This window comes from Schistocerca nitens, chromosome 8 (assembly GCF_023898315.1).
Source record: "Schistocerca nitens isolate TAMUIC-IGC-003100 chromosome 8, iqSchNite1.1, whole genome shotgun sequence".
NCBI classification, from domain to species: Eukaryota; Metazoa; Arthropoda; class Insecta; order Orthoptera; family Acrididae; genus Schistocerca; species Schistocerca nitens.
In genome coordinates, this window is record NC_064621.1 from 518,744,304 (window position 1) to 518,753,214 (window position 8,911).

An 8,911-nucleotide genomic window follows, 5' to 3' on the forward strand; every position below is an offset into this window, starting at 1 on the left:
GAGCGGGCCCGGCGACGGGCGGCCGGGTATATTCGACGCACCACGCGGCTTCCTCCACCCTGATTGGTCAAGACCGAGCAAACCGTGCGGGCTGCATGGAACTTTCCAGAGCGTTGCCTGCTAAGCGACGCCTGGGGCGGCGTTACCTCGTCAGCACATGAGAGAGGCGCGTGATCAAGGTGCCCTTCCTCGGTGCTGACTTCCTGTTACTAGACCGTGGGACGAAAGAATTTACAGGCAGCTAACACTGCCGGCCGTGGCTTGGCCGTAATGGAAAAATGAAGTTACCGGTTTGAGGCTCATATAATAAAATAAAATCCCCTGTTGTCTGGCTCATCCTTTACATGATTATGTGTGTTACAAGGTTTTGTAGTATTCCACGCAGTCAATTTACATTATAAATAAGACATCAGATGAAAGAGCAACTCAAACAGTTTTGTTTGTGTACCTCTGTGCAAAGAGGACAGTATGGAACGACGAAGAGCGACTGAAGATCGTGTTGAAGGAGCGGGAGTCTTTCACTTCTAGAAGTAGTAGCTTTATTCATCCGTGGATCTCTTTTTACAAGGATATAGAACATGTCAAAATATTTACAAATTTAGATCAATTTAAAATAAGCTAATTCGTATACACGTATATTTACAGACTTCTAGTTAGAGACAATCATTAGATTTACTCCTGGTATACAATACTTTTTTTACAAATAACTTATTAACACACACACACACACACACACACAATGGTGATCTCTGGGCCATTTTCTGTACTGCAACTTCGCATTTGCTATCCTGAAAAGCTGAGTCAGCATCCCTCCATAATGAGTGAGATGTTGAGCTCAGCAAGAGGAAGAGGTGTTAGTAGTGTGCTATGTGTAGCTTGGGGGTCAGTATTTCTAGAAAGGAAAAAAAGAAGGAAAAGAACAAAGTGAAAGTGTTATGTGGAATGTTGGATATTTTATAATCATTATTATTAATATTATTGTTATTTATTTGTATAACAATTTTATCATACCCCTACTCTGTTTTAGCTAAGTAATTCTTCAATATATAAAATGTATTGCATAACAGGTACTTTTTAGCTGCCTTTTCAAATAAGTGTATTTTTGCAATTTCTTTAATCTCTTTTCGTAATTTATTGTACAGTTTTATTCCTTGGTAGAAAATGCTGTTTTGAGTTTTATGTTTATTTTTTTCTTGGTAAATGTAAGTTGAGTCTATCTCTTGTTGTACGGCCATGGACACAGCTGTTTGTCCAGTAATGCCAATGTTATTTTTGATGTGAACAACTGACTGTTAAATGTATTCACATGGAACAGTTAAAATCACCAGTGTTCTGAAGAGATCTTTACAATGATCTCGACTAGAATTTTTGGTTATTAGTCTTGTGGCTCTTTTCTGGAGTTTCATATTTTTCATTTGTTCCCCAAAAAAGAATGCCAATGCTAAGAACTGAGTATACATATGAATAATATGTAACTAAAAGACACTGCATGTTACACACTGACGATAGTATTCTAAGGGCATAACATGCTGTAGACGTTCTGTCTGCAAGTACCTTTGTGTGTTCACACCACTTCAACTGAGAATCAATATTCATTCATAGAAATTTTGCATTTGCTACACAGTCTATAGAGGTGCCATCTACATTTAATTTACCATTGTCATTTTTCCTCTTCAAATTGAAATTCATGACATTAGTTTTCTTTATATTCAATGTCACTTTATTACTTATGACCAATCATAAACTCCCTTGAGAGTTTCATTTGCTTTCTCGGCAAGGAGTTCTCTTGTTTTCTCAGTGACTATAATATTGCTGTCAACAGCGAAGAGGATTTTTCCACAATGAGTAACACTACTGGGAGAGTCGTTGATATATGTCAGGAACAGTATTGGGCATAATATGCTACCTTGCGGAACCCCTATGTTAATGTATTTTGGTTCTGATAAGTGTTTTACTAAATGTTTAGATCTATATGAAGTGTGGGTTGTCTCTACTCTTTGTACCCTATCTGTCAGCTACAATCGAAACCAGTCATTAGCTACGCCTCTTATTCCTAATGCTTCTAATTTATTTAATAGAATGTTGTGGACGACTGTATCAGACGCCTTAGAAAGATCCAAAAATATGCCCGTGACACATTCATGTTTATCAAGAGCATCAAGTACAACTTTTATGAATTCTACTATGGTTGACTCCATATTTTTGCCACTTCAGAAACCAAACTGTGATTCGCTTAAAATATTGTATTTATTCAGGTAATTCATTACTCTGTTTTTCATAATTGCTTCTATTATTTTTGAGAATGCTGACAGCAGGGAAATGGACCGGTAATTTTATATGTCTTCTGCATTACCTTTCTTAAGCAAAGGTACAGCTCTTGCCTGTTTTAACTACTCTGGAAATGTCCCTGATGTGAAGGATTCATGTACTATATCTGTTAAGGGGCCTTGTATAATTCTTATGCATTTTTTCAGTACACACACTGGTACTTCATCTAAGCATACTGACTTTTTTTTAAAATTTTTTATTGAATTGCTTTACTGACTTCATTCTCTGTGGTCGGAATTAACATAATTGTATTTAGTGCAACATTATTTACAAGTGTTATATTTGTTTGGTGGAATTTTCGTGGAACTGACGTGTTTAAGTGTTTGGGAGGACTTCTTAACACCCGCTATTATCCATCTGTTTTTGTGAGATGATCATACATACTTTTGGAAATTCCTTTTCAATTTAAACAATGTGGAGAATTTAGAGAATTTCATATTCACATTGGTTTCCTTATACGCTTAATCCCAGCTAAGTTTTTCTAGTTCTTTTCAAAAATCTTTTATTTTGATTTCTCATAGATGTCGTTTGTAGGTCTGTAGTTTAGGGAATGATTCGATGCCAGACTTTACTGTTGTTATTTGACAGAGATGGTCTGATAGTCTGAGATCTTTTACAGCTACATCACATTTTTCCCCAGTCCATATTTGTGGCCACATGGTCAATTACTGATGAAGTCATTGTGGTAAACCCTGTTGCAAAGTCACAGTCAGAACTGTGACTGACTCCCAAACAAAAGGGAACTGATATGAATCGAGATTAGAAAATAGTGCATTGATATTGGCTAGGCACTAGCCAATATCTGGATTTGCCAAATAAAACTTGCAAACAAAGAACGACTGATTGCTGCACTCTATAATTTATAAATAATATCACAGTCGCTGAGTGCACCAACTTTCCTAATGGAAGGTAACCTGATAAATGCTGTCAGTTTAATACCAATAAAACCGGTAAAAAATAAAATTACGATAAAATTCCTTTGATGAAACACGGACTAAAACCAAAGCAAGTACTGAAAAAACTGACTTGCTTCACATCATTATTATTTATTGTGGAAATTACTATTTGCTGAGTATCCCTTTTATTGTACACAATAATACGCTATTTGTCATATGCTAATACGGAAAAAAATTATGCATCTTACATAACAGTGTATGTGGACATATTTTAACAACCAAATATATAGACCAAACAAATTAAAGTTTATATGATACAGTAAAGTAATGAAATAAAATAGTGAATCATATATATATATATATATATATATATATATATATATATATATATATATATAATCAATAATGAATAGAAACCGTAAGTAGTTAATTATTTAATAATCTATACTAACATTATTTAATTTTTATATGTACATAAAATGAGTAAATTACACTGAACATTTTATCACATCATAGATTCTCCCACTAAATAATTACTTATTTGATGGACTTTATTGGTGGATGAATTCATTTTTTAAATGTACTTAAAAATGAGAAAATTACACTGAATACTTTATCATATCATCGACACTGCCTTAAGCAGCACTTGATAATAATATTGATAGTTATGAACAACCAACTTCTGTAGCAACTCAGTGTCTCATCCCAGTCAGTATGCAGAGCAACACACACCTACATTATTTTAAATTGTGAGATAGATGTACTGAAATACAGAAAATGCATGTACTTGTTAACACTACAAAAACTTTCACTAATTGTCATTATTAAGCTCATTTAAAAAAAATGTGTAACTATGTTATCCTTTCAATTCCTGAGGGAAGAGCATTAATGAAAAATTTGGGATTAGAAATTACACTTTTGTGATGCTGGGCTTTCTTACCTACTTCTCTATGAAACTCATTTTTGTGTCTTGTTGAATAGTCATGGAACTCAGTGCTTAAAAAAAAGAGAACTGGAGATGAGATTTGAAAAAGTGGAAACTTTTGTAGATGTAAAAAAATGGAAGAGCTGTAACTTTAAATTCCTTGAAAATTTTCTTAGAAGGCGGCCTAGATGCAGCTGGTTTCATTATTATTATTGCTCGTTTTTGAATAGTAAATGGGCCTTTTGCCACTATAGAATTACCCTAAAATAAGACACTGTAACACAGTACACTATGCATTATAAGCAGACATTACTGTATGCTCACTGAAGCAATTTTTTAACCTTCTAATTAAATAGTAGCAGTTGCTAAACTTATTGAGCACTTCTATATATTGATCCTAATTTAAATATTTATCCAAGCAAATTGCCAGGTAGTTTATATTTGAAGTTTCTATTTTTTTCTATTTGCTTAACTTCACAATTATATTGAGTTTTGCATTATTTGATATGTGATAAAATTCATTCTTTATCTTTTTCTCATTTGACTTAAAAATTTATCCATAAACTATTTGCCTGGTTCTTCTGTTGTTGTTTCTACATTTTTGTGCAAGCCATCTCCTTTTGACCTTTAATAAAAAGCCTTGTATAATTAGCAGACAGTATGGCATAAGCTTGTGTTAAATAGCTTGGTAAGTCATTTGTATATATCAAGAACAGCAGGGGTCTCAGAACTGAAACTTGGATGCTCCATAACTAATTTTCTTATCTTCAGAAAAGTGAGAGTACCCTCATGAGGTGTTTCTGCTTTCAGCTATCTGTCAGATAAGTATAGTGTAACCCACCTGTGAGCAGTACTTCGGACTCCATAACCCTCCATCTTTTCGAGCAATAGTCTATGATCAATAATACTGAAAGCCTCTGGTAAATCTAAAAACACCCCACAGTTTACTTCATTATGGTCCAAGGAATTTAGAACAATTTGTAGGAAATTACATACAGCTGTTTCAGTTGATCTATTTTTTCTAGAAGCATTTTGTACATTGACAAATATTCAACTTCTGTTCAGTAAAGCAGAGAGTGTTTTATTTATTACTCTTTCAATAAGTTTTCAGAAACAGGGTAACATTGTAAAAGGTGTAAAGTTTTTCACATACTAAGGATCACCATTTTTATATATTAGTTTTGTTAGTGATAGCTTAAATTCCTTACAGGAAGTTTTGGAGCTGAAAGAAACAAAAATTATATCTGCAAGCAGAAAAACAGTATATTTTCAGTATTTAATTACTTCACCTGGAATACCATCAGTACTATATGACAATTCATTTTTGAATTTGGTGTTTGTATTCTCTAACTATTATACTATTAGAGAATAGTTGTAATTAATGTTTGTTTGACTTTGGGTTTTTATGATGCTTTATGCTACCCTTGTGTAATGGCAGTTGAATATATTGGGGATATGAGAAGGACCATTTATAGTTTTGTCGTGTTTTGTATAACAATATCACTCTTTCTTACTTTACTTTTGTCTAAGTTTGTATTTAACTCTTTCAAAAATTATTTCATTTTCATGCCCTTGTTCTACTGACTGATTAACTTTTTTCTGCAGTAATTACTTCCTTGTAAAATTTCCTGTAACAGTTAATATACGGTACTGTTTCATAGCTGGATTTGATCTTTCTTGTTTACTTAACTCTATTAGTCACTCTCCAGACTTTCTCATTCGCTATGTTATCCATGTGTTAGTTCTCCTCTTTTACTTTCGTTTCTTAACAGGTAACGCAATTTCATTCTCATGTTTATAACAAGTTGAAAATGACTCACTCTTCATATCTACATTGTCATGTTTATCCAAATCCCAGTTTAAATTTTTTAGTGAAGAATTGAAACTCCTAATCTCTTCCTCATTAAGATATCTTCTATAAATGTATTTCTCATCTATTCTAGAGTTTATGTTGAGAACATTTTTACACTACGTTTTATTCATCGGTTATCTGAGAACACAGTGTCGGTCCCTTCTACAAAATGACCTAGTTCTTGCAAGTCAAAAAATAACTGATAGATTATCCTGTCACACATCTTTCCCTGTCTAGTGCATTCATAGACAACTGGCACTAAATGATATTAATATAACAAATTGGTCAGTTTTGATACTTTTAGACAGTTTATTTTGAAATTGATATTAAAGATCCAAGTACATTAATACTTTAAGTAAAATGACTTAATCAACTAAAAAGTTTTTCAACATTGTCAAAAAATGCCACAAGTTACCTAATGAGGAACAATATCACAATAATTACTTTTGGTTTTACAAGTTTACACACACACAATATTGGAACAGAAACTTCCTGGCAGATTCTGGAATATTAGAACACTTTTTCACTGTCTTTTATTTTATAGAACATGAAATTAACTAATTAGCTAACCACTTCAGGACCTCATATTTAACATGACTAAAAATTATCTCTTTTGGAATGGTACAATAACAATTTAGGACAGTTGTCAATAAGAGCATTCTAATGCTACTTTGATAGATGTTAGAAGAAAGTCAAATAAAACAGTTGTAATAAGCTGGTGCAGAAAGAGCTATTGAAAATAAGTTCCTGCTTAAGACTATTCAAGAAAAATTGAAAAGCAGACCCTTAAGGGAAGCATAACAAATTGGCTTCTTGGAGAGAGAGGCAACAAGAATGATGAACTTCAAAAAGTTCAATCTTTGTTCTTTCATTACAACTTCTCAGTACTGTTATATGTGGAAATGGTTGAGACAGGGTTCTTCCTGTTATGATAAACAAGGAATATGACATCACAGTATATTAACAATGACCTATCATTGAAGATATGCAGCTTCCACTGTGTGTGTCAAAGCCTTTTTCATAGCCTACTGGTTTTACTCACAAAAATATGACACATAAGCATCTACAAAATTAGGAGAAAGCCTCTCATGAAAGGAATTATTTTTACTACAACTTAATAGTATTCAGCTGTTATTTATATATTCTAAAATATTGTGAGTATATGGAATCCTGATGAATAATCGAAAGTGTTGTGCACTGTATGAAGAGAGTGATTCATAACAAACACATTTTCTGTAGAGTTACCAGATTGGCATATCCAAACTTAAAATTACAGAGAATTTATAAAGAAAGAGGAACTAGTAAAATATGTATTGAAATTTGTTTTGTTTTTGTGGAATTCCTTAATCATTAATTTTGTGTCACTGACGTAACAGTCAAGAAATTTAGACTGCAATAAATATCGATCAAGGATTCACATGGTAATTATTTTATTTATTTTATTCTGATTCTGTACATTTCAGTTCTTTCTACTTTAACTTTTACTATTTATCATGATTGATACTAGAGAGGAAATGTAATGTAAAGTGAATTTCAGCATTTGAGGATCCTAAGTGGTTTTCAGTAATTGGCTTTTGAATGCTATAGTTTTTTGATCAATTTTTACACAATAACTACAGAATTTACCTTCACTGTATTGTCTGCAGATTTTATTTGATGGGGTAACCAGCTCTGGAGATATCTACCACAAGCTAACACTTTTGTATGGAGGCCTTCTACATCTAAATTATACATAATAAATATTTTGGATGTCATATCAATGTGATGATTCCACTGTAATTTGATGTCTTCCTGGACACTAAAAAATGAGTTCCATGTAGTGTAGGGTGTTTAATAATGGTGTATAAAATGTATAATATTTGTGTGTTATTTATGGTTGTTCAAAGTAGAAATACTTGTTGTTGTTGTTGTTGTGGTCTTCAGTCCTGAGACTGGTTTGATGCAGCTCTCCATGCTACTCTATCCTGTGCAAGCTTCTTCATCTCCCAGTACCTACTGCAACCTACATCCTTCTGAATCTGCTTAGTGTATTCATCTCTTGGTCTCCCCCTACGATTTTTACCCTCCACGCTGCCCTCCAGTGGTGGAGCGAACTGCAGCTGCTCTGCGAGTTAGCAAACGATCAGTAATAAGAATCTGCAAGGAGAAATTCACGAAACAAGGCTAAAGTGAATCATCTAAATTGGAGACACCTGGGAAAAAGAGGCGACTAGAGAAGAGGGTCACAAAACTTGACTCTTTTCAGGCAGATGCCATTCGTCGTCAAATATACGCATTTTATTCGAGGAAGGATTATTCAACACTCAAAAAACTACATGCTACCCTCACAGCGGCTGATCTGTTTCAGGGTAGTAAATTGTCTTTGTTACGAGTCGTGAAAATGTTACGATTCCGCTATAAATCCATCTCTGGCAGAAAGTTACTAATGGAACGCCAAGATATTGCAGCCTGGCGATGCCGCTTTCTTCGAGAATTAGTGGGGACAAATTTTGATGATATCGTTTGGCTTGATGAAACGTGGGTGAATGCAGGACACAGTTTAAAAAAAGGCTGGACAAACGGTACCATCAGCGGTAGTATGGCAGCTCCGGTCGGCAGAGGAGAAAGGATAATTGTAGCACATGCCGGAATTTCAAAATGTTTCATTCCAAATTGTCTGCTGCTATTCAGTTCAAATAAGAGTTCCGACTACCACGAAGAGATGAACCACAATACTTTTGTGAAATGGTTTGAAGACTGTGTGCTCCATAACTTAACAAAAAACTCTATCATTGTTATGGATAACGCTCCTTATCACTCAGTAGTACAAGATAAAGCACCCACAAAGGCAACGAGGAAAAACGACATTGGTAGCTTGTTACAGAAACATAAGGTACAGTTCGACAGTAATTTGACAAAGGCAGAATTATT